This window comes from Colobus angolensis, unplaced genomic scaffold (assembly GCF_000951035.1).
Source record: "Colobus angolensis palliatus isolate OR3802 unplaced genomic scaffold, Cang.pa_1.0 Scaffold132, whole genome shotgun sequence".
In the NCBI taxonomy this organism is placed as follows: domain Eukaryota; kingdom Metazoa; phylum Chordata; class Mammalia; order Primates; family Cercopithecidae; genus Colobus; species Colobus angolensis.
In genome coordinates, this window is record NW_012114400.1 from 6,915,114 (window position 1) to 6,941,525 (window position 26,412).

General features: G+C 34.1%; 1 protein-coding gene and 1 pseudogene across 3 annotated transcripts in view; one reads left to right on the forward strand and one right to left on the reverse strand.

The window, feature by feature from the left end:
* BRINP3 (bone morphogenetic protein/retinoic acid inducible neural-specific 3) overlaps positions 1 to 26,412 on the reverse strand; it is a 398,700-nt gene that overhangs the window by 153,621 nt on the left and 218,667 nt on the right. The window lies entirely within an intron of this gene.
* Positions 16,181 to 16,613, forward strand: LOC105506151 (annotated as a pseudogene). The gene has a single exon (XR_001000879.1). The product of XR_001000879.1 is annotated as a 60S acidic ribosomal protein P1 pseudogene (transcript).

Sequence of the window (26,412 nt, forward strand, 5' to 3'; positions counted from 1 at the left end):
TGTTTATGCATGCATTTGTGGACCCCAGGTAAGAGGCAGAGGTTGCAGTGAGCCAAGATCGCACCATTGCACTCCAGTCCGGGCGACAGAGCAAGACTCTGTCAGAAAAAAAAAAAAAAAGAAGTTTAGAAAAATAATTTATAGTGTTGATATATATATGTATAATTAATATTTAAATATAAATTAGTAACAACCTAAGGGCAAAGGGAAAAATAAAAGCATCAAAGATAATACTTAGGGTATAAGGTAATTTAAATTTTCATTTTCTCCTATCATGTGGTTTCACTATTGCCAACCAACATATATCACACAAATACAAACACACACCCATGCTTGCCTTTTTAATAAAGTTTTCTAAGTAAAACTGGCATTAAGTTTATACTCATTGACATATGTGATCTTGGAAAAGGGAAGGCAAAATCCTCTAACACTTCATCCTTGAAAGAAGGTAAATAATATTACCCCATTACAGAGAGTCTCTTATTTCACCTACTCTGTTGTTGAGAATACATGTGAGACAATTAAATAATAGATATACATTTTGAGAATATTTGAATATCTCTATCGTTATATATTGCTTTACTTTCTCATCTTTCATAATATGCCAGCATATAAATTTAGCGTATCATACTTACAGTTTTATTTTGTTCTCTATCCTTCACATCCGAATTCACTGATCACTATCTGGGTTAATATTAAATTTTACAAACTCTAGTACTTTATATGAAATAAGTCTATCTTTAAATTGTATTCCATTTAAGGACTCCATATGCCTTGCCAATGTCAGCATTAGTAAATGTACCCATACTTATTTAATTTTTTACAATAATAATAAAATAAATAAAAATGGAAATAAAAAATGAAAATAAATTTACTACAGGGATGCTAACTGTGCCAAAACACAGAATAGCAGTTTACTTGTTTGTTCCAACCCATCATTTTTAATAATAAAACTAACAAATTCCCATGATGGAAATTTAAGCAATGAAACAAAATACTTAGCCAGAGGAGCAACTGCCATGTTTTTTCTACTTTTATGTTTTCCGTAGCTTTTTACCAGACATGAAAATGGTTGAGACTAGGAGTAATTGCGCTTCAAGACTATTCCTTATTTGCAGCACCCAAATATCATGGCCTTTACCTTTTCACAGTGTATTTCTCATGAATTATTTTATTTATTTCCTAGTTACATTAGGTTATATCAAAGTAACTTCTGAGTAATTTTATCAGCCATTGATTACGAAGATAAAACACTGGAATACTGATAAGTACAATTAGCTCTTTTACAATAGAGTTATGCCCAAAGAGGCATAATCTAAGACTTTCCATCTGAAATCAGTTTTCTCTGCTAGAGACCTACATCTCATCTGGACAACTACACAATGAATGTTAATATTTAAGAGGAGATTTTACCTATCCTATATTGTAACAAGAAAAGCACATCTGAAATATCAGGAGTTGAGGTGGAGGAGTAGTGAAATTTGTTATTGATACCTGCATCCTGACAAACTGCTATACCAGTTATTTCCTTTTACACATTTTGCCCCTGTTTACCTTAGATACACTCTATCATACTGTCCACTTCAGTTGTCTCCTTTTCCAGAAATAAATATTTCTACTTTTTAATCATTCAAAACACTTTGGGTTGAGAAGGTAGAATCTATACTAGAGAATATTAACTATATTAGACTCATATTGAATTTCTGACATCTTAACATTTAATATAAGAATTGATACTTATTTTTTAAATAGAAATAAAGATTGAATCTTACATAATTAGTACTAAAATTTATTCACCACATAATTTCTTTGTTTTTAAAAATATTGATTAACATAGTTGCAATTCATATATACAGCAAAAGGTTCATATCTAGAATATATAAATAAATTATACAAACTAATAATAATATGGCAAGAGCAACAGTGAAAACACACTTGATAACAAAGATATCTAAACATCCAGTCATTTTGAAATAGTTTTCAACTTTATTATCAAAGAGCTGGAAGTTAAAACATAGAAACTACTATCCATTCACCAGAAAGTCTTATAAGCATACGAAGCCAGACAATGCCAAGTGGTGACAATACAACAGAGAAACTGGAATTCTCATACGCTTTTGCTGGGAGTGTAAACTCATACAATCACTTTAGAAAATTCCTTGAAAGTATCTACATAATAGACATAGGCACATTATATGAGCTAGATATACAGTCAACAAAAATGTGAACATGTATGTACAAAAGGCACTTTCAAAGAGGTTCGTATCAATTATTCTCAGTAACTCCAAACAGAAACATATTACATTAGTGTATTAGTCCATTTTCATACTGGTATAAGGATACTACCAGAGACTAGGTAATTTATAAAGGAAAGAAGTTTAATCGACTTGTAGTTCCATATGGCTGGGGAGGCCTTAGACACTTAAGATTATGGCCGAAGTCAGAAGGTGAAGGGGAGCAAGATATGTCTTACATGGTGGCAGGCGAAAGAGAGCAAGGAAGTGACACACTTTTAAAACCACTAGCTCTCCTGAGAACTTACTATCACGAGAACAGTTTTGGGGGAAACCACACCCATGATCCAATCACCTCCCACTGATCTCTCCCTCAACATGTGGGGATTACATTTTGAGATGAGATTTGGGTGAAGACGCAGAGCCAAACCACATCAACTGGCAATCAGTAATACATTGTGGAAGTAAACAGAAGATTTGAATACTGTACTACAGTAAGAATAAATTTTTATGTATGCTGTCCACAGAATACCGAACATGAACAAATCTCACAAACATAATGTTGAAGAAACATTATATAAATGTTTCAATATTTTAACACTAGAATTTTATTTTGCCTAATTTTGAACTTCCATTAATATATAGCTCAAAATTGGGTAAAATAAACTTTTAGTGTTAGAATACAGGATGGTGGTCACCCTTTGGATATAGGAATGATGGTAAGAGGGCATTAGGACAAATACTTATGATCTAGTAATGTCCTATTTTTTAGTCTAGGCCATGGTTGCTGAAATGTTTTCAAATTTGAACACTTTATGTACTTCGCTGTATAAATGTTATTTTATTTTACCTCTAACATTTGCTAACAGTAATTGGTTAATATTAATTTTCCTTGTGAATTATATCAAGGAAGGTACCACATCATCTATATCTATATCTACATACATGTGGATATCTAGACATCTATGTACTTACCTATCTGTTTTAAGCAATCATCCATGCGTATGTACTACAACGCAAGTTTGGATTTTCATACTTATATCCTTTCAAATGTATAATTATTCTAATATGGTTTGGCAAAAACAAAATGCTGAAATCTGATACTGTGAAAAATTATGAAAAACAAACTACTTCTTTCAATTACTAATACGAGTTTATTTGAAAATCCAATACAATCTATTTTTAATCATCTTAGTGTATGTCATATTTATTTTGTTTTATTTCAAGGCTACAACTGCCACTGTTCTATAATTGAAGATATACAGATGATAAATTAACTTTCGACTAGGAACAGGTTAATATCCATATTTCATTTTTATTTTATAAGTACCTACTATTCCAAACAATATATTCACCTAGCACGAAAAAAAATAGTTTTTTTCTTGTAAGTTCACCTCTAAATAGCAATAAAAAGGATGAATAAATAAGCAATTTATTTTAAATATTCAATTATTCTTATGATAATTTCTGTGCAGGTTTCCTTTGCCTATAGAAATACTTTTTAGAGTATTTGCAAATGAATCATTATACTTAATAAGACAAAAGTTTGTTAAATTTATATAGTTTATATTCAAAATACAAACCCTAGTGAATACAGGGGTATCAGAAAAAGACCCCATAGGTTTACTTGTAAAAAATGTTTGAAGCAAAATTATTTTTGTTTTTAACAGTTTGTTTTAAACAGTTGTTTAAACAAAAGCAAAAGCACTGTTTCCCCAGAGTTAAAAATTATCTGAGGAGTAGATACACGAAGAATTGCGTATTAAAACTCTGAAGGGGGGCTGGGTGCGGTTGCTCAAGCCTGTAATCCCAGCACTTTGGGAGGCCGAGGAGGGTGTATCATCTGTGGTCAGGAGTTCGAGACCATCCTGACCAACACAGTGAAACTCCATCTCTACTAAAAATACAAAAAAATCACCAGGTGTGGTGGTGGGCACCTGTAATCCAGCTACTCTGGAGGCTGAGGCAGGAGAATTGCTTGAAGCTGGGAGGTAGAGATTGCAGTGAGCTGAGATCACTCCATTGCACTCCAGCCTGGGCAATAAGAGTGAAACTCCATCTCAAACAACAACAACAACAACAACAACAACAGCAACAACAACAACAAAACCTGAAGGTATTCTCCAAGATAACTTGAATTTATTTTATTTTACCCCAAAGTTTCCATTATGTTTTATTACACCAATCATAAAACTACAGGGCAATAATTTATTTCTATTATCTCCTTTAATTAACTATAAACTTTCTATGCATAATTATACACAGTACTGGGCACATGGTAGAAATTAAAAATTTTTGGATTAAATTAGTGGGTAAATATTTTATTTTTAGTTAGAAAGATTTATTACAAAATAAAATTTATTGAATTTTTGGGGAACCTCTTGAAGGAAATGTAGAAGAGCTGATATATCTAAAATTTTAAAGCTATCAGAGCTTTGAAATCATTTAGTTTCACCATCTCATTATATAAAAGAGATACTGTATCTGGAGCCAGGGATGCTATCAAGCTACTACTTAAGGATCATGTGTATGAAATGAGAGCTAGAACTGGGACTTAGACCTCCTGACTCACAAATCAGATACCCATTCTAAGCATCACACTGGCTTTCCAAGCTTTATAGTTATCAAGTTTTGGAAACTTTGCTTGGCTTAATCAATGTAATTAATTCTCTCTCTCTCTCTGGCAGTAAAGTTACAATAAAACACAATTTAATTGGTCTAGATTGATGTAGAAGTCAATTATAATGGTGTAGTATATTGGGTCATTCATGAACAAAAAATATTGCTACGAATGTACTGGTTAATATAACTTTGATTGAAGGCCAAATAAATTAACTTTTATTCTAAGTATTAATTTATTAATGCTTTGAAATATAACATCCTGCATATTCTTATATTACTTCCAACTAGGATTCTGAAGAATAAAATACAAGAGTTGATTAGTTTCTATTATTTCCTAAAACAGTACAATCTTTTCTGTCACTAAACATATAAGATCTTTTACCATTACATATTGCTAAAGGTATTAAATTAACAAAATGCTTTATAAAATGTTGATGTTAAAAAGTAAGAATATATAAAACTTTCCTTCATTTCTCAACTGAAGATAGTGCCTTATAGTTTTTCAAATGTGAATATTGAGTTTAAAGGTAATTTTACCACTTAATATTTTTCCTCTGATAGTCATTAAGTCTTATTTCAACATTCTATTAAGCATTTAACATCAGACTGTAATTCAATGTAATCCCACTTTTTTATCCAGTTGAAATATTTCTGAAGCTTATTTTATTAAAGAATGAATTTTCAAACATATGATTAATTATAAGATGCATTAAAAACAAAACATTCATCTCAGAATAAACATTTCAGTAGCAAAATGTTTCTTAATTTTCACAACTGTTTTAGTATTTACAGTACATTTTGTGGGAAAAGTGAAAATTCACATAAAAATGCTACATGTCCTCAAATAAAAAATATATCAATGCAAAATTTTCTTGCATCTCAACACAAAAGTAAGCATTATATTTAGTATGTTTTACATCATTAATATAGTGACTTAAAATAAATTTAACATTGTCAATATTTTCCTGGGCCTTCTCCAAACATACAGATACAGTTTAAAACAGTGTATATTATCCATCCAGTATGACTCACATCTTCACATAAAAAACACAAACATGGATAAATACATTCAATGCAAGGGGGCTTATACCATTGTTGAATTATGCATGTATGCAAATTACTTGAAGTTGACAACTATATCCTCTAATTTATTCCTCATAATTTCAATAAACCAAATTTTTTTAAAAAAACTAGAATTATTCATTTAAAATACTGCATTGTTAAAAGGTAGTGTTTGGTTTTTTATTTGCTTTTTACCAGAGAAATAGTGATACTTGAAACATGAGGAATGAAAGTATTATTATAAACAATATCATGTATATCCATAAAAATATATGCAGAATAACTGTGAATTATAAAATTTAACCATAGGAAAAAAAATGTAGAGCAAAATATATTTATTTGAAGTAAACTGAAGATTACATGAGAACAATACAAAAAACAAGGCACTCTATTTAGGAACAAAATTGAGTATGTCTTCTTGAAGAGCAATTGCTTCAGTGCAGTTTTCATTTGTGTTTGTCACCATGAGCCCAGGCACGACTACAATGACTGTCCCACTTCTTCATACCCTATAAATTATCCTCCATCAAAATAATACAAAAATAAGCACACCACCCACAACTATCCACATGTAAACCTGTTGAGACAGACTATGCTAATCCTTTGAGTACAGATCAAAATATAAAACTACACAATGGCTAGACAACAGAAGTTTTCTCAGGTTCTTAAAGTATTGATTTGGTGTAATACGGAATAAGCAAAACTGGAAACAATTTAGTTAGGACAAAGTTGCCAAATAACATCAGAACCGTTTTGTGCTTAAACCATGGTTGCCATGGAAAATAAATGTGTGGCACTTGATTGACCTTGGAAATGCCAAGTCTGTAAACTCACTCCTACAGATGTTATTTATTTATTTATTTATTCATTTATTTATTTATTAGATAACACAGAGCTTAAAATCATGGCAATTATAAAAAATACATATAGCCATAAAAAAAGCTTTCATTACTTTCCTAACTGCATGAATACACATTTGGAAAACTGACATTTTTATAAAATCTATATTTGTGACAACTATAACTGATGGTGTTACATGAATTGTAGACTTGAACTTCATTACAGGAAATCTAAAGGGATGTGTTGTGACTCTACAGTTGGCTAATGAGTTTTCTGAGGTTTTCAATATTAATAATAAGAAAAGTAAAACTTTATTGCCACAGGGAGTTGCAAATAATAGGTACAGTTTTCAACCTGGTTCAGGGCTGTGGCATTTCCTTTGCACTCTGGTGAGAGTTATTAGGCAGTGACTGCAGTTGTTACAGTCACTATCTGGCCTGAATGCCACTTTACCTGGGCCAGAGAAATGATATTTCAGGGAACTCAGGAGCCAGGGTATTTTTCTGTTTCTTTACATTCAAAAAGTGCAATCTAAAGCAGTGTTGATTATATTTATTTTACAAATGAAAGCTATCTGAAGAACTAAAACGTTAAAGATTGATTTTACTTTTTAATCTTTATTGTTTGCTCTATGCTCTGTAATCTCATTGCCTTTTATTGTTATTGTCTCTCATCACCCCCAGATGGGACTGTCTAGTGGCAGGAAAATAAGCTCAGAGATCCCACTAATTCCACATTACAGTGAATTGTATAATTATTTCATTACATATTACAATGTAATATTAATAGAAATAAAGCACACCTTAATGTAATGAACTTAAATAATCCTGAAACCATTCCCTCTACCAAGTTCATAGAAAAAATTTCTCCATGAAACCAGTTCCTGGTGCCAAAACAGATGGGGACTGCTTGCACAGACTAACTTACAAGTATGCAAATCCCACTAAAGTTGCAAAAAAAAAATCTGTTGCCAAGACTGAGAAGCAAAATGTCACACTAAACATAACTAATCCTTTTATTAATTCCTACTTCCTACTCTATAATTTTATTTATCAAAACACTTCTACATCTACCCAATCTGCTCGATTGATACTCACCTAGTGTCTCAGTCAAGCAAACTGCAAGCTGATGCTCCAAATGATACAAAAATGTAGAAACTGAATTATCTGTTTTGCTTTCTTTGACAGAGTCACTAAAAATGTTCAGGTGCAAATGTCAACTGATGAATGAAATAAAAGCACCTATCACCATCCTGGAGGACGATGGCAGCAGAATCAAGGGCATTGACAGCGAATCACAGCTAGCAGTGCACACAAAGCGATCTGTCACTGTCAAAATCCCGACCAACCGTCTTTTCATAAGATTCTCTGCTATACTAGGGTACTAAAACAGGGAACCTCGTTAGATACACACATTTTGGTTGTTTAACATTTAATAAAATTATTTCATTATTATTACTTTTAATTTTCTCCTTCTCAATATAGGAACCAATATAGTATATTAGAACATATCTCAGAGTGCCCACGATTTTATTTCAAGTAAATACTTCTACCAAAAATCTTCAATTTCTCCTCTGAAATTCCATATTTAATATTACTCTTCTGAAATATTTATTAAAACATATCTTATTGCTTATGATTAAAAACTTAACACTTTTTTATTATAGCTGTTTGAAGTTTCAGCACTATCAAATATTTCTGAATTCCTTAAGCATATCAAAAGCTTCTGACTTCATTTTTTTTGAATAATAGGACAGCTAATGCCTGCGCACAGACCAGCTAAAGCTTTCTACTGAGGCTATCATATTCTTACATTTGTCACCCAATGAAACAAGCACCCGAGAGAACTGATACAGCGCAGCACACTAAAACTCAACAGACTCAGGCATAATTAGAAAGGCAGAAGTGAATTTCTTGTTTCAACTGGCCATTATAGAAACCGTTCTGTCTTTTTTTTTTTTTTTTCAGAAAAATAAATTGGCTCTGCTCACAAAAATGTTAATACAAATCCAAATTCTCTAGCAACTTATTATCAGTAAAAGTCAGTATCAAGATGACGTTAAAAGAACAAATCTAATTATATAGGAGGAAGAAGAAACATATAGTGTACACAAATTACAAATAATTATTAAAATTCTAAGTGCCAGGAAAAACAATAAACTGGCCAAAAAACTCTCTGCAATATTATAATCATATTATATAGTGCTACCCACTCCCCCAGTTTTCTTTAGCTGAAACAGTCAGATGACTATAATTAAGATAATTCTTTATCCTAAAAAATAACAAAAATGGAAAGGACAAGAAGTTTAGTGATTTTTAAAGTATGTATTTATTGGAATAACATTTTAAAAATAATTAAAAATCCAATATGAAATATAACTGCAATTTGTGTGTTCCTTTTTCTATAACCTTTCCACTATATCTTCATCTCCTTACATTATCACCTTCTTGCTTATTTCCTCTAGAGACCAGAATCTAAGAGGAATTTTGTATCTTCATGTTACTTCTGGGACTCGATGAAGCTTTATTGACATCAAGGTTTCTCAGATTGCAGCCAATCCACTAACAACTTGCATTGGGGTTATTCATGGTTATAAAACTCCAGATCTATGAACTTTGGGTCTCTAGAAGTTGTATTTAACCATACAACCAGGTGATTGTTAGCTCACTCAACACTAAAATGCACCAAGTTAGAAAAAAAAAGCAAAAAGGAGAAAAATGATTTCTCACTGGGTAAATATTTCAACTTACGTGTTTTACATTTTTCTATGAAACAGACTACAAAATAAAACTACTATTCATTCAAATTTACTTAATATTGAGGGAAAAACTTTTGATAATATATTGAGAATTTGGCTTTTTGCCCATGAACTAAATAAAACCTGATGAAATGTAGGAGCTGTTATTTTAGCAGTTTTATGTGGCTTGCCTCTTTTTCCTAAATTAATTTAATCTCACTTATTGATGTAACTGTTGTGCCTCCTACTAGCAGCCCTTTTCATCACTCTCTAAAAGCTGGTTACAAATCTATTATCAGTGAAGAAACCAGATAAGCAACCTAGGTAGATTTGTTCCTGAGTAGTTTCTAACTGAAAAATTACAGGATTCTCTTATGGCTAAAAGACAAGAACCTTAGGAATGAAAATTATGAAATCTCTTTATATTAACTCAGGCATCTTCTCCACTTGCTTTTTATGTTCTGACATATTAGATATAGTTTAAGCTATGAAAAATAACTTGAAAATTTTTAACAAATATATATTTCAAGTTACAAATATCCATATTACAGATAATCTTACTGTTATGCTAAATTTTCTAGCACAGAGCATGAAGCAATTCGGTTACCAGAAAAAAAAAAATCATAGATTTAAAATTGGTTTATATTTTCAGGTTTGTCCCTTACCAGCTGTGTAACTAGAAGTATGAAGCTCCTGAGCCTCAGGAGTATTCTCCCTAGATATAAAAGTTAAAATAATTTACCTACAATACCTGAGGAAGGAACATATCTTTACAAATAAGCATTTCTGTTTTAAAAAAAGGAAACAGACTCCAAAGTGTAATTTTTTCATTAGTCAATATTATGGTAACAATATGCCAGTGTTCCTATCTATCAGAAATGGTGTATTTTGTCCATGCTGATAGATGAATAACTGCACAGAAGAACTGCATTTCATATTGGTACTTACTGGATTTGTGAAAACATACAATAAATCATAGTTAAGCACATTCACCCTGTAGTGCTTCAGAATGCCAGAATTCATCTCTCCTATCTAGCTGTAACTTTGTATCCCTTGACAAATGTATCCCCATCTTCCACTCTCCACGGTATTTCCCATACTTCTCACCCTCTAATACCCACAATTCTACTCTCTACCTCTCTACTTTCAGGAATTCCTTTTTTCTTTTCCTCCTACATGTGAGTGAAAGCATGTAGTATTTAGCTTTCTGTGCCTGACATCCTGCTTAACATGATCTCCAAGTTATTCCATGTTGGTGTGATATGATCCTAAGGAATTTTAAAAAATAAATTACCTACTTACAGTTCCGATACACATTTCCAATATATTTCAAGGTCACAGACCTTTGGGGTCTTACATTTATGGGTACCCCTTAGGCACTCTATCTTGGACAAAATTTGAGCTTTGTCATTTGTACTTTGAGCCCCATGAGAATAAAACAAAAGAAGCTCAAATCCATCTGACTCAGCAAATACTGTGGAGATCTCAGTGCCCCCTCTTTGCATGGTTTCTTTTCTATGCTGGTTTCAGAATATTGTTCCTATCAACTTATGAATACACAGAAGAATTCTTTAATTTTTAATCCATCATTTTAGTTATTTTTGTGGGAAATCTGTGTTACCTCTTGCTATTAGTTTGGTACAAATGTAACTGTGGTTTTTGCCATAACTTTTAATGGCAAAAAAGTACCTTTACTTTTATTTTCCTTTTTTCTTAAATTCGTTGTATTGATTTACTCACATGGCTATTTACTTTTTTTAATTATAACTTAATTTAATCTCATTGCACATCTGCCTCTCATTAATAATTTTCTCCCCTTTGCCAATACTAATAATTGAAATGTTTTACTCTGATATATCTAATATGAAAATTATATTTCACCAAAAAACTCTATTCCATAATGTGTCACCTGCCCATTAAGATGCTATCATCTTAATTTTTCATTCTTTCATTTTCCTATCTCTACTCTCCACCTACCTAGGGTACTTTTGGAATTTTTATATTTCTATTCTCCCCTCCTTTCAAAAGTGTTTCAAGAAAAGACTTTTGTATGTTTGTATATTTATTTTCTTTTTCTGAGATTGTATAGTTCTAAACTAGGATATCAATGTTTTTTGCATTATGTCACTTTTGTTATCATTTAAAACATAGTACATATATTCAGAGTCTATGAGTTTACATGCAGATCTGAACTCTATGACTATATTTACATACATTCAAACACACACACACATACACACACTCACTCACAAACACTTCTATATATTGTATTGCATATTACATCCTAAATTAATTTTCTTGTATTTTCTTTCCTTTAATCTATGGTTATGAGACAGATTTTCTGTTAATTTTCTATTTGTAACAATTCTCCATTAAATAATATATTACTCTTAACAGCAAATTATTTGAGAGTATAGTTCTCAAATGTTCAAGAATATTCTCTACCAGTTATATTTCTTTAGAGGCTTATAGTGATTTTTTCTAAATGATACTGCTTTTTGTGGGATGTCTCAGTGTATGTGTTGCTATTTTTTTTCTTTATTTGCTCATTTGGACTCCAGTTCAACTGCAAGAATATTAGAATATTCCATTGGTAGCAACCCTGAGAGTATTGGAAGACTACTAGAGAAAACTATGCCACGCAGCTGTAGCTTAAATAGAACAGCAGTAGCTTATTAGTTCTCAGATAAAAATCAAGTCACATTCATTTATGTAAGCCTATTCCCCAGCAGCCCTAAGCACAACACAGACACTGAATAAACACTCGCCAAATATGCAAATAAATTGGACCTGCAGTACACTTACCCTTATATGGAGTACTAAATATTTTTTATTATTTCTAGCAATTACAGGATCAATTACTATTTATTCATTTTGCTTTAATTTCTAATATTATTAATTCAAGTAAGAGCAATTAAATGTTTTCACTAATCTCATTAAAACAAAAAAGAATTAAGAGATGTTTCAAATGTAAAAAATAGCAACTGATTTTTCTTATAATAAGCATCAAGAAAAATAAAATGTGTTAACTTAAGCAAAAATAGTAATGTATTACGTAAAAATATGATAATTTTATAATTTCCAGCTTTCTTTTAGGTCATCATTTTCAATGTACAGTATTCCATTTGGTTTTCAAACTTTAACTTACACCAAAGGTGAACTTGTTTGAGAGTTTGAACTGAATTGTGTAAGCCATTTTGAGTTATGTGAAGGTGAGAGTACATTTTTCATGCACCTAGCTAAAGCAGGCCCCAACCTTTTCTACTGATGCAAGTCACAAAAGACTAATGCTATATATTTTATAGTCGACAGGATTACTAAATTTCTCATCAAAACCTCTAAATTTAAAAGGAAAAAATAATTTTTAAGATGACAAAATTTCCATTTATGAGTCCAAAAATTGCTAATAGAAGATTGTAGTTTAAAAGGAAAGAAAATACAATTAAGGTCAACCCAAATTTCTGTCTAAATTAGATAGAAAATGGATATAGGACAAATATCAAATTAGTGTAGCATTTCAGGGCAGAAATGTTATGAAGTTAATGCACTTTAAAATGTAAAAGTAATTTAACCTCAACCTTTTACAATCCACCTAGAGGGAAAAGCAGAAGCTAAAATAGAAATTCTATGCCAAACACATCCTCAAGTGAGTTTTGATCACTTAAAGCTTGAGCTCCTCTTAAGCAGTATAATGGGTAAAATATCCATTATGAAGTGACATAAAATAAATTTGGAATTACATATCACATCACAAATTACTTCTTAAACCTAGCTAAGTTTTATTAAATTCCCTGAGCAAAAAGTGTTCAAATTTAAGATGGAGAGATAATATATTAAATGTTTAGAATGTTAAGGGGGAAAATATGATGTATTTTTTAAGCTGATATTTGTCAATGGCATGTCATATTTTAAAACTCATTTTTACTCCAGCTAACTGTGGTAGTGTTGGATCTCTATTCACTTCCTTTCCAGTTACTACCAACTTGATAAGCCTGTCCTTTATGTCATTACTCAGTCAGTGATTAAATGGTTGAATAGGATGGGGTCAGGAGTATTGCATCATTCATTTATAGAGATTATTATATGTAAAAGGAAATAAGAGACTCTCCAAGAATTGAGCAGCTCTGAGATATGGTTTAAGATAGTATTGTAAGAATTTAGCTTGCAACAGCATGAAAGCTGCATTTGCATGATAATGAACAAAACCAGAAGTTATACAATGTGTAGTGCCAGAACTAGTTCCTATTAGGAATAGAAGGGAAGGAATGGAAACCAGAGAAACCTGCAAAACTCATTCACTGATTAGATACAGAGAATAAAAGGAAAAATGGCATACAAAGAGTTATTTGTAACCATTTATAATTTGATATAAATGTGATAAACTGAAGGAAACATTTTCAGTTACTGATTATGGTAGAAAATAACTTAGTTTCGGTCAGTTTAGAGTTGATGCTTGATAAAATATAAAATAGACAAAACATATGTTCTTCTTTGATGAAATTTCTTATATCTAAATACTTCATTAATAAAAGTTACATCACATGCAAAATTATTTATTAGCATGTAAGAAAACATTCTCTGACCTAGAGAAAGAAGTCTCTTCTTTCAGAGGCCTCTAATGTGTTTTGTCTCTATTCCTTAGACCATCACTAATATCTCTGCTTCTATTGCTACAGTTTATATTTCCATTTAAGCCACTGTGATAGGTTGTATTGGTGGTCAAAACATTTTCTGATGCTCATTTTCTGAAGGTGTCCCAAATATGGGACACCTTCCTCTAGGGAAAGAGTAGATCTTCTCTCCAATGAGTATCAAAATCAGGGTAGTGAAATCCAGCTATCTGATATGTAGGTAGTGAAAGGGTGTACTGTGTGCAGATAATTTTTAAATAATATTCATAAAAATAAAACTAGACTGCTTTCCATTATTACCATGGACTGGCAATTTTAAATGCTGTCAGTGATAAGACAATCCACCCTCCAAAAATGCTTGTTGGTCCAAGTTCTAGACAATTGTCTGGGCTCAGGGCAGCCCTTATTATGTCACTGTCTCATCTTCTAACTGCAGGATTGACCATATGACTTACTTTGACCACTGGCGTGAAAACAAGCTGAAGTAACAAATGCCACTCTTAAACATAAGCTTTAAAAAACATAATCTGTCTGTGAATTTTCCACTTTTCCCTTTGCTAGAAAGGACTCAAGAAGAGGTCCTCTGTTAGCTGACTTTTAGTGTAACTGTACATAGCCACCGTTAGTTTGCAACAGATATGTAACATGAGTGCAAAATAAACCTGTGTGTTTTCAACCACACTGGAAATTTTTAAAATCATGACATAACTAGCCATTTCTTTCTACAATACTACTACCACGAATGTTAAAATTGCTATCACGATGCCATTCCTATGTCATGCTAAACTGACAGTAAATTGTATTTTGGACATCCATTCCCTCATACCATACATCGTACCATATGCTTTTTCTGTAAATCTAGAAATATTAAAATCAATAAAAGATGTATTTTGAAGATGGCCTTTCCTGGAATTTTCATCACTTTCCCAAGTGATGAAGTTAAAAATTTATATCATTTGTGGATAGGGGAATCAAACTTTCTTTTATCTCATTTAGTCATGAAAAATAAACCTTTGCTAAGCAGACAAAAGGGAAGTCAAGAACACCTAGACCTAATACTAGTACCAATAATTTTTGACAATAATCTTGGCAAAATTTTAAGTGACCACTCAAATAAAGAGAGTTGTCAAATATTTGGATTCCTGAATTCATTTCATTCCTTGACATATGGGAAGCAGAACCTTAGAATGTTCTACCAATCACTTTTCCAACCACTCTCCAGTGATTATGGGTGGAAATATACATATTCACCAGAAAACTTAGCCTGAATCTCAGGTTCAGTACATTTTCATAAATTTTAATACAGGGTTCTTGTATTGTAGTGTGGTTTTAATAAGGAATATGCCCTTAACTTGGCATAGTGGCTTGCGCCAGTAATACCAACAATTTGGGAGGTCAAGATGGGAGGATCCCTTGAGGCCAGGAGTTCGAGACCAGGCTGGAAAACAGAGTGAGACCCCATCTCTAATAATAATAATAATAATACAATTTTAAAAAGTAAAACACCCGTAACTGGGTTCCCTTTTCAGCAATTGACTTCTTTTGGAAAAGGTAAAATAATTTTGAACTTTCTACTCTCTAACCAAGTTATTTTTCTGTGTTAGAGCTTATTCCTGAGTCCTATGTATTTGCTTGAACTTGTACTTATTGAGCATAATTTTTAAAAATAACTTTTATAAAGCACTTAATATGTGCCAGGTACTGTTCTAAGCACCTTAAAAATACGAACTCTCCATATTTTCCTGACAACCTTATGATGTAAGTGCTATTATTATCTTTCTTTTACAGATTATTAAACCGATACATAGAGATGACAGTTAATTGAGCAAAATCACACAATCAATACGTAGTGACATTGGGACACCAACCTAGGGCCGTGTCGCTCCAGAATTAGAGCTCTTCATTTCTCTTGTCTTTGGCCTATTTCTGATATCATATGCCATGCTGAACCAAGGGGTTTGTACACATTGTGTACAGAAATGGGAAATAAGGAGATACTTCTGTCAAACACTTAACTCTCTGCCTAGGAATGCAATAAAAGAAATTGAGGACCTTTCCTCAGCTGCCGAGAAGGTGCTCGGTTCTTCCAAGGAAGCTAAGGCCGCGTTGGGGTGAGGCCCTCACTTCTTCCGGCGACTAGCACCGCGTCCGGCAGCGCCAGCCCCACACTTGCCGGCGCTATGGCCTCCGTCTCCGAGCTTGCCTGCATCTACTCGGCCCTCATTCTGCACGACGATGAGGTGACCGTCACGGCCCTGGCCAATGTCAACATTGGGAGCCTCATCTGCAATGTAGGGGCTGGTGGACCTGCTCCAGCAGCTGGTGCTGCACCAGCAGGAGGTCCTGCCCCCTCCACTGCTGCTGCTCCAGCTGAGGAGAAGAAAGTGGAAGCAAAGAAAGAAGAATCCGAAGAGTCTGATGATGACATGGGCTTTGGTCTTTTTGAGTAAATCTCTTTTATAACGTGTTCAATAAAAAGCTGAACTTAAAAAAAAAAAAGAAATTGAGGAAAAGCATGTATGTCTAATAATGACTGTGTAATATCTACTGACGGGTAGATAAATCAATTTCAGAACAACATGTGAGGGGTAGAATGCAAAGGTATTTTTTCATTTCACTTAATATGATATTTAACAGTACTCTTTAATAACAACAACAAAAACAACAATAACAACATAAAAAGAGATGGCTCATAAACCATGCTCATACATTTCAAAACCAACAAATAGTTTCTTTATTTACCAGAGATCTGATCAAATGCAGGCAAACTAATCCAGTTTTTCTCTTTACTTACACAAGTCTCTCTACTGAAGGTTTGTCATATACACTGTAACACAGATTTAATGAAAAGTCACTTGGTATATAGTTTATAAAGATTTTTTTTTTCCTTGTAAGCACTTTTATTACTGGCAGCTGATATTTCACAAATTCATCAAAATGCATTTAACAAATATTTGTTGAGTGTCAGTGTGTACAATGCTGCTGTGTTCCATGCTGAGTGCTGTGAGTATTTCAAAATGAGAGAGATTCTGCCAAAGAGTTTTACCTATTGGTTACACTGATGGGATTTCCTAGTTTAGCTGTGCTGTGATCTTGATGCTTTGGAGACCATGATGTAGAATATACAGAATTATTATGAAAAGAGATAGCAACTGTGTGTTGTTAAAAATAAGGTATTTCCAAAAGAGAGTACTGAGTTTTCCTTCTGCTTACGAAAAGAGCTGTCACTCTGCTACACTGAAGAAGAAGAAATACGAGGATGTAGAAAGCTTAAGGCCTCCTGGGGATTCCTGTGAAATTTTCAAAGCTGTTTCAGCATCCATGCTAAAGTTGTTACCACTTACCTAATTTTAGCAATCTGAAACACTGGGATTGCTTCAGTTTCTGATTGCCACAACTTCATCGATTCTGCTCATGCTGAGTTAGGCTCATTTAATTTCAATTAGCATTTATTGAGCTCCTATCTTATACTGAGCTCTGATTGGAGAGATGAAACAATAAACTACTTCTGTAATAAAATAAGTGCTCATTAACATTATGATGCATAATAAAGCTTATGACTTTTAGCACTTAAAGATGCTAGTTTTTTTATTATTATTATTAAACTTTAAGTTCTAGGGTACATGTGCACAATGTGCAGGTTTGTTACTTAGGTATACATGTGCCCCATGTTGGTTTGCTGCTCCCAATAACTCGTCATTTACATTAGGTATATCTCCTAATGCTATCCCTCCCCCATGCCCCCACTCCACAAGAGGCCCCAGGGTGTGATGTTCCCCACCCTGTGTCCAAGTGTTCTCATTGTTCAATTCCCACCTATGAGTGAGAACACGTGGTGTTTGGTTTTCTGTCCTTGTGATACTTTGCTCAGAATGATAGTTTGCAGCTCTATCCATGTTCCTGCAAAGGACATGAACTCATATATTTTTACAGCTGCATAGTATTCCATGGTGTATATGTGCCACATTTTCTTAATCCAGTCTATCGTTGATGGACATTTGGGTTGGTTCCAAGTCTTTGTTATTGTGAATAGTGCCACAATAAACATACGTGTGGATATGGCTTTATAATAGCATGATTTATGACCCTTTGGGCATATACCCAGTAATGGGATCGCTGGGTCAAATGATATTTCTCTTTCGAGATCCTTGAGGAATCCCCACACTGTCTTCCACAATGGTTGAAATAGTTTACACTCCCATCAACGGTGTAAAAGCGTTCCTGTTTCTCCACATTCTCTCCAGCACCTATTATTTCTTGACTTTTTAATGATCGCCATTCTAACTGGTGTGAGATGGTATCTCATTGTGGTTTTGATTTGCATTTCTCTGATGACCAGTGATGATGAGTATTTTTCCATGTGTCTGTTGGTCGCATAAATGTCTTCTTTTGAGAAGTGTCTGTTCGTATCCTTGTTCCACTTTTTGATGGGGTTGTTTGTTTTTTTCTTGTAAATTTGTTTAAGTTCTTTGTAGATTCTGGACATTAGCCCTTTGTCAGATGGGTATATTGCAAAAATTTTCTCCCATTCTGTAGGTTGCCTGTTCACTCTGATGGTAGTTTCTTTTGCTGTGCAGAAGCTCTCTGGTTTAATTAGATCCCATTGGTCAATTTCGGCTTTTGTTGCTATTGCTTTTGGTGTTTTAGTAATGAAGTCCTTGCCAATGCGTATGTCCTGAATGATATTGCCTAGGTTTTCTTCTAGGGTTTTTATGGTTTGAGGTCTAACATTTAAGTCTCTAATCCATCTTGAATTAATTTTGGTATAAGGCATAAGGAAGGGATCCAGTTTCAGCTTTCTACATATGGCTAGCCAGTTTTCCCAGCACCATTTATTAAATAGGGAATCTTTTCCCCATTTCTTGTTTTTATCAGGTTTGTCAAAGATCAGATGGTTGTAGATGTGTGGTGTTATTTCTGAGGCATCTGTTCTGTTCCATTGGTCTATATATCTGTTTTGGTACCAGTACCATGCTGTTTTGGTTACTGTAGCCTTGCAATATAGTTTGAAGTCAGGCAGTGTGATTCCTCCAGCTTTGTTCTTTTTGTGTAGGATTGTCTTGGCAATGCAGGCTCTCTTTTGGTTCCATGTGAACTTTAAAGCAGATTTTTCCAATTCTGTGAAGAAAGTCATTGGTAGCTTGATGGGGATGGCATTGAATCTATAAATTACCTTGGGCAGTACGTCCATTTTCACGATATTGATTCTTCCTATGCATGAGCATGGGATGTTCTTCCATTGGTTTGTGTCCTCTTTTATTTCGTTGAGCAGTGGTTTGTAGTTCTCCTTGAAGAGGTCCTTCACATTTCTTGTAAGTTGGATTCCTAGGTATTTTATTCTCTTTGTAGTAATTGTGAATAGGAGTTCACTCATGATTTGCCTCTCTGTCTGTTATTGGTGTATGGGAATGCTTGTGGTTTTTGCACATTCGTTTTGTATCCTGAGACTTTGCTGAAGTTGCTTATCAGGTTAAGGAGATTTTCGGCTGAGATGATTGGGTTTTCTAAATATACAATCATATTATCTGCAAACAGGGATAATGCGATGTCCTATTTTCCTAATTGAATACCCTTTATTTCCTTCTCTTGCCTGGCTGCCGTGGACAGAACTTCCAACACTATGTTGAATAGCAGCGGTGAGAGAGGGCATCCCTGTCTTGTGCCAGTTTTCAAAAGGAATGCTCCCAGTTCTAGACCATTCAATATGATATTGGCTGTGAGTGTGTTATAAATAACTTATTATTTTGAGATATGTTCAATCAGTGCCTAGTTTATTGAGAGTTTTTAGCATGAAGGGCTGCTGAATTTTGTCTAAGGCCTTTCTGCGTCTATTGAAATAATAATGTGATTCTTTTTGTTGGTTCTGTTTATGTGATGGATTACATTTATTGATTTGTATATGTTGAAGCAGCCTTGCATCCCAGGGATGAAGCTGACTTGATTGTGGTGGATAAGCTTTTTGATGTGCTACTGGATTCGATTTGCCAGTATTTTATTGAGGATTTTCACATAGATGTTCATCAGGGATGCTGGTCTACAATTCTCTTTTTTTGTTGTGTCTCTGCCAGGCTTTGGTATCAGGATGATGCTGGCCTCATAAAATGAGTTAGGGAGGATTCCCTCTTTTTCTATTGATTGGAATAGTTTCAGAAGGAATGGTACCAGTTCCTCCATGTACCCCTGGTAGAATTTGGCTGTGAATCTGTGTGGTCCTGGACATTTTTTGGTTGGTAGGCTATTAATTATTGCCTCGATTTCAGAGCCTGTTATTGTTCTATTCAGGGCTTCAACTTCTTCCTGGTTTAGTCTTGGGAGGGTGTATGTGTCCAGGAATTTATCCATTCCTTCTGGATTGTCTAGCTTATTTGTGTAGAGGTGTTTACAGTATTCTCAGATGGTAGTTTGTGCTTCTGTGGGATAGCTGGTATCCCTTTTGTCATTTCTTTTTTATTTCATCTATTTAGATTATTCTCTCTTTCCTTCTTTATTAGTCTTGCTAGTGGTCTTTCAACTTTGTTGATCTTTTCAAAAACCCAGCCTGTGGATTCACTGATTTTTTGAAGGGTATTTTTGTGTCTCTATCTCCTTCAGTTCTGCTCTGATCTTAGTCACTTCTTGCCTTCTGCTAGCTTTTGAATGTGGCTGTTCTTGCTTCTCTAGTTCTTTTGATTGTGATGTTAGGGTGTTGGTTTTAGATCTTTCCTGCTTTCTCTTGTGGGCATTCAGTGCTATATATTTCCCACTACGCACTGCTTTAAATGTGTCCCAGAGATTCTGGTACATTGTGTCTTTGTTCTCATTGGTTTCAAAGAACATCTTTATTTCTGCCTTAATTTCATTATTTACCAAGTAGTCATTAAGGAGTAGGTTGTTCAGTTTCCATGTAGTTGTGTGGTTTTGAGTGAGTTTCTTAATCCTGAGTTCTAATTTGATTACACTGTAGTCTGAGAGACACTTTGTTGTGATTTCTGTTATTTTACATTTGCTGAGGAGTGCTTTACTTCCAACTATGTGGTCAGTTTTGGAATAAGTGTGATGTGGTGCTGAGAAGAATGTATATTCTGTTGATTTGCAGTGGAGAGTTCTGTAGATGTCTCTTGAGTCTGCTTGGTGTAGAGCTGAGTTCAAGTCCCGGATATCCTTGTTAACCTTTTGTCTCATTGATCTGTCTGATATTGACAGTGGGGTGTTGAAGTCTCCCATTATTATTGTGTGGGAATCTAAATCTCTTTGGAAGTCTCTAAAGACTTGCTTTATGAATCTGGGTGCTCCTGTATTCGGTGCATATATATTTAGGACAGTCAGTTCTTCTTGTTGAATTGATCCCTTTACCATTATGTAATGTCATTCTTTGTCTCTTTTGATATTTGTTGGTTTAAAGTCTGTTTTACCAGAGACTAGGATTGCAACCCCTGCTTTTTATTTTTTTTCTTTCCATTTGCTTGGTAGATCTTCTTCCATCCCTTTATTCTGAACTTATATGTGTCTCTGTATGTGAGATGGGTCTCCTGAATACAGCACACTGATGGGTCTTGATTCTATCCAATTTGCCAGTCTGTGTCTTTTAATTGGGGCATTTAACCTATTTACATTTAAGGTTAATATTGTTATGTGTGAATTTGATCCTTTCATTATGATTTTAGCTGGCTATTTTGCCCATTAGTTGATGCAGTTTCTTCCTAGTGTTGATGATCTTTATAATTTGGCATGTTTTTGCAGTGACTGCTACCAGTTGTTCCTTTCCATGTGCAGTGCTTCCTTCAGGAGCTCTTGTAAGGCAGGCCTAGTGGTGACAAAATCTCTCACCATTTGCTTGTCTGTAAATGATTTTACTTCTCCTTCACTTACTAAATTTAGTTTGAACTGTATATTAAATTTTGGGTTGAAAATTATTTTCTTTAAGAATGTTGTATATTGGCTCTCACTATCTTCTGGCTTGTAGAGTTTCTGCAGAGAGATCTGCTGTTAGTCTGATGGGCTTCCTTTTGTAGGTAACCCAATCTTTCTCTCTGGCTGCCCTTAATATTTTTTCCTTCATTTCAACCTTGGTGAATCTGACAATTATGTGTATTGCAGCTGTTCTTCTTGAGGAGTATCTTTGTGGTGTTCTCTGTATTTCCTGAATTTGAATGTTGGGCTGCCTTGATAGGTTGGGGACGTTCTCCTGGGTAATATTCTGAAGAGTGTTTTCCAACTTGGTTCCATTGTCCCTGTCACTTTCAGGTACACCAATCAAACGCAGACTTGGCCTTGTGACATAGCCCCATATTTCTTGGAGGCTTTGTTCATTTCTTTTAACTCTTTTTTCTCTAAACTTCTCTTCTTGCTTTATTTCATTAAATTGATCTTCAATCACTGACACCCTTTCTTCCACTTGATCTAATTAGCTAAGCTTTTGCGCGCATCATGTAGTTCTCGTGCCATGGTTTTCAGCTCCATCAGGTCATTTAAGGTCTTCTCTACACTGTTTATTCTAGTTAGCCATTCGTCAAATCTTTTTTCAAGGTTTTTAGCTTCCTTGCGATGGGTTCGAACATCCTCCTTTAGCTCGGAGAAGTTTGTTATTACCGACCTTCTGAAGCCTACTTTTGTCCACTTGTCAAAGTCATTCTCCGTCAGGCTTTGTTCCATTTCTGCGAAGAGCTGCGATCCTTTGGAGAAACAGAGGTGCTCTGGTTTTTAGAATTTTCAACTTTTCTGCTCTGGTTTCTCCCCATCTTTGTGGTTTTATCTACCTTTGGTCTTTGATGATGGTGACCTAAAGATGGTGTTTTTGTGTGGATGTCCTTTTTGTTGATGTTGTTGTTATTCCTTTCTGTTTGTTAGTTTTCCTTCTAACAGTCAGGTCCCTCAGTTGCAGGTCTGCTGGGGCTTGCTAGAGGTCCACTGCAGACCCTGTTTGCCTGGGTATCACCAGAGGAGGCTGCAGAACAACAAATATTGCTGCCTGATCTTTCCTCTGGAAGCTTCATCCCAGAGGGGCACTTGCCTGTATGAGGTGTCAGTTAGCCCCTACTGGGAAGTGTCTCCCAGTTAGACTACACGGGGGTCAGAGACCCACTTGAGGAGGCAATCTGTCTGTTCTCCAAGCTCAAATACCATGCTGGGAGAACCACTGCTCTCTTCAGAGCTGTCAGACAGGGACGTTTAACTCTGGAGAAGTTTCTGCTGCCTTTTGTTCTTCTATGTACTGCCCCCAGAGGTGGATCCCACAGAGGCAGCAGGGCTTGCTGAGCTGTGGTGGGCTCTACCCAGTTTGAGCTTCCCAGACTTCTTTGTTTACCTACTCAAGCCTCAGCAATGGTGGATGCCCCTCCTTCTGTCAGTCTGTTGTGCTAGCAGTGAGCAAGGCACCCTGGGCGTGGGTCCCACCAAGCCAGGCATGAGATATAATCTCTTGTTGTGCCATTTGTAAGACCATGCCCAGAAAAACAGGACACTCCCACCCAAATACGGAGCTAGTTATTGCTTTAAGAGCTATTCAAATATTAGTTTACTTGAAAAATAGAGAAAATTCAATGAAACTAAAAGCTCTTTCTTCGAAAAGATCAACAAAATTGAAAATGTCAACTTAGATTGATCATGATAAAAAGAGAAAACTCATGTAACTTAAAATAAGGACACTACAAATAACTAAGAATCAAGAATAAATAAGAGCTATTACTACTGACCTTACAGAAACACTAAGAATATTAAATAAATGGTATGAACAATTCCATGCCAACAAATTGTATATTTCAATGAAATGGAAACATTTCTAGAAAGAGAGACTTTCTTAACTGATGACCTCAATTTCCTTTATGACATAGAATATGAAGGTCATTGCTCAGATTTAGAAGGGCTAAGCTTGGATAGAGTTGGTGAGGAGAGTGATAGATGTTTGGAGGAACCATGTAGCTGTAAGATAACATTGAACAAGGGCTAGCCATGATGGTTCAAGCCTGTAATCTCAGCACTTTGGGAGGCCAAGGTTGGAGGATCTCTTGAGCCCCTTAAGTTCTTGACACTGAACTCAAGAAGAAAAACACGACATGAATAAACCTATAACAGGTGAAGAAATTGAACTAATAACCAAAATCTGCCTACAAAGAAAAGCTCACATCTAGTTGGCTTCACTGTTAAATTTAACCAAAAATTCAAGGAAGAATTAATATCAATTCTTCACAAACTCTTCCACAAAATAGAAGTGGAAGGAATATTTCCCATTTCCTTTTATGAGGCCAGTATTATCCCCTACCAAAACCAGCCAGATGTATCTCAGGAAAGTATAGTCCAATATCCACTTTGAATATAGGCATAACAATCCTCAGCAAAATACTGGCAAACTGGATCTAGTCACATATAAAATAAATATACACATTGACCAGATGGGATTTAGCCCAAAGAATGCAAAGTTTATGCAATATCCTAAAATTTATTAATACAATAAATCATGTAAGTAGAATTAAAAAATAAAAATTACATTCTTAATAGATACAAAAAAAGCATTTGACAAAATCAACACACTTTCATGTAAAAAACACTCACCAAGCTATGAACTGAAAATAATTTCCTCCATATAGTAAAGAGCATGGATGAAAAACTCATCCTACCTAATAGTGATAGAAGGAATACTTTCTTCCTAAGAGCAGGACAAAGGAAGAGTTTCCACTCTCACCACCAGGACAATTAGACAATAAATAAATAAATACATAAATAAACAAATAAACAAACAAACAAATAAATAAAGTGCAATACAGACTGGACAGAGAGGTACAATTATCTGTTTGCAGATAACATTATCTAATAGAAAGTCTCAAAGAAGGTCAGGCACGGTGGCTCACGCCTGCAATCCCAGCACTTTGGGAGCCTGAGGCAGGTGGAACCCTTGAGGTCAGGAGTTCGAGACCAGCCTGACCAATATGGTGAAACCCCGTCTCTATTTACAACACAAAAATTAGTCAGGTGTGGTGGCAGGCACCTGTAGTCCCAGCTACTTGGGAGGCTGACACAGGAGAATTGCTTGAGCTGGGAAGCAGAGGTTGCAATGAGTTGAGATCGTGCCACTGCACACCAGATCAAAAAAAAAAAAAAAAAGTAATAACTAAAAAAAAAAAAAAAAGGAAAAAAAGAAAAGAAAGAAAAGAAAACAAAAAGAGACTGGTTACCAGTATGCGAAAGGTGGTAGAGGGACATCATGAGAAGATATTAGGTCAGTGAGTGCAAAGTTGCAGTTATATGGGATGAATAAATGTTGAGATCCAATGTATGACATGAAGATTATAGTTAAAAATATTGTATGGCCTAGTGGAAATTTGCAAAGAGAATAAATTCTAGCTGCGCTTAGCACAAAGAAAAAAGAGTGTGCAAGATGAAAAGATGTTTGGTATGGTAATTTGCTTGGCTGTAGTAACCATTTCACTATGTTTAAGTACATTAAAACACTATGTTGTACACCTTAAATATACACAATCAAAGAGAGTACCAAATATGGATCTTTCCTATAAATGCAAAATATAAAATGTGCCATTATTATCAATGGTTCACATGCATATTTTCTTGGGTATTCTTAATTATGTGTGTGTCTGTATATATATATATATACACATATATATATGTATATATATATTTATATATGAGCAAAATTAAAAATATATATATTATCACTTTACTGATTTTACCCCCAAATAACAAATAATTTACTTATCAAAACTGCTTCTTGGAAAAGTATTGCTGGGTTTAATTTTATAAATAGCTTTAAAAAAATTAATGTAATGTATTTTATAATTTCAGAAGTGTACATTTAGAGTTAGCTACAGTGCCTCTTTTCAATATCACCTGCAACAGTCTTAAGTTAACTATGCAACACTAAAAAATCATTTCAAGATGGGTTTTTTTAAGCTGAAATGTTGACCTTCAAGCTAACTGTAATATATTGTTTCTGCTTATTCCTAGGTTTGCTGCTCAAAACTTTCCAACCACTATAATATTGAAAGTTATCTGATTGTCTTTTCTATATTTGCAGAATACAAGAAATACAGCAACATATCAGTAATTATTTTATGAAAATAATTACTTAAAAATATTTTAGTAGTGTCTTATTATAAAAACTTAATTTTACTCAGTGCATTATTTCTAAAAATTAAAATAAGAAAATTATCTTTGAAAATATATATGACATAATACATCAGGTGACAGATTAAATATCCTTTCAAAGTATGTAATGTATTGTGTTTTTCTCATCACCATAAATTATATAGCATTAAAATTTATTAGACTATTTAAAAATAAAAATATGTTAGTATAT